This window comes from Frankliniella occidentalis, unplaced genomic scaffold (assembly GCF_000697945.3).
Source record: "Frankliniella occidentalis isolate FOCC.00 unplaced genomic scaffold, Focc_3.1 Scaffold20, whole genome shotgun sequence".
Taxonomy (NCBI): domain Eukaryota; kingdom Metazoa; phylum Arthropoda; class Insecta; order Thysanoptera; family Thripidae; genus Frankliniella; species Frankliniella occidentalis.
This window is the reverse complement of record NW_026267150.1, coordinates 1152778-1154203: the sequence shown is the minus strand read 5'-3', so window position 1 is coordinate 1154203 and position 1426 is coordinate 1152778.

Here is a 1426-nt window from a genome sequence, read left to right as displayed (position 1 = left end):
GGTAGGTAGGCCACCATCGGCCACCCGTGCGCTGCGGGCTGGCCGACCCCGCCGCTCGCGGACGCTTACAATGGAGGGTTTTTCGGTGATGCGGTAAGCAATGAATGCAGGATATACCCATTTTACTGTGTGATTTTTTTTTCTTCGGAACCCATCTAACTTTAACGTTGGTTCGCACGCAGGGCCCGTGTTGTCGTCGGCTCCTCCGGAAGTACTCCCCGGGCCGACCGGGTCCGCGGAGGCGGTGCCCGCCGCCGCCCCATCCTTGCAGTCCGTTTCGGCCCCACCGGAGCCCCCACCACTGCACCGTGCAAGGCAGGGCATAAAAACTTTACATTTTGATAAATTATATTATTTTTTTTTGGGGGGGGGATTTTCCGGTGTTTAAAGAAATATGAATGGGATAATCTAATTGAGATTGATTTTTAAATCTAGAAGTCATTCCATTCATATTAATGACCCAAAATTCCCGAATATGTTGCGTTTGCATTGCCTGGTGCCTGCAGGTCTGTGATACGGAACCCCGTCGTAAGGGTCGTGTCCGTGGTCGCCTCCACTGGGGAGGGGGGCAGCGGCGTCAGCGGGAGGCGGCCGTCCGCCACGTCGACTCTCAACTCTGGCTCACACGACTCCTCCGGGTCCCGGGCGTCACGGGGGTCGAGCGGGGGCGGCTCGTCCCGACGCTCCTCGGGGACCCTGACGGGGACCCAGACCACCTCCTCGGGCTCCTCCAGCACCTGGACGACGGGGTCCAGCTCTGCCACGAGCAGGAGGAGCAGCGGCGACTCCGGGGACACTTCTCTGGGTGAGGGAGGCGTCGTAATAAAAATGTTGATTCTATCAGCGTTTCACGGTCAAAACAATGTCTGACCCTTTTTTTTCTTTAGAAAAAGGAAAACCTTTGAGAAAAACCCATTTGATGTACTGAGGAAAACTCTTAGATTTTGTAGAAATCTCCTCAAAAAGTGTGTGAATTTTCCTCATTTCTTGAGGAGACTTCCTCAGAATCCGCGGAGCTTACCTCAAACTAAAGGAGTTCCTCGAAGTTTTCCCCTATCTTTAAAAAAAAATCAGACATTGCTTGTATCGTGTTTCGGTCGGCGCAGCGACGTACTCGGACTCCAAGAGTGACTCGCGCTCCATCGAGGAGGAGAGAGACGGAGGGCGGGCGCTGTACGACCTGCGTGAAGAAGGGGAGGAGGAGGGGCAGCAGCAAGATGATGGCGGTGAGGGGAGCGAACTCGGGAAAGAGGCGGATGGAAAAGTCCCCACATCCCCCGTCCCACCAACTCCGAGCTGTAGCTGGTCAGGTAGCGAGGCCGACTGGACCGAGGAGAAGTGGGTAAGTTGGGTTGTCCTTTTTCACACGGTTAGGGAAAGAGCTCTAATCGGGAATGTGTCACTTTCATCCTGGCCGCGGACCTAT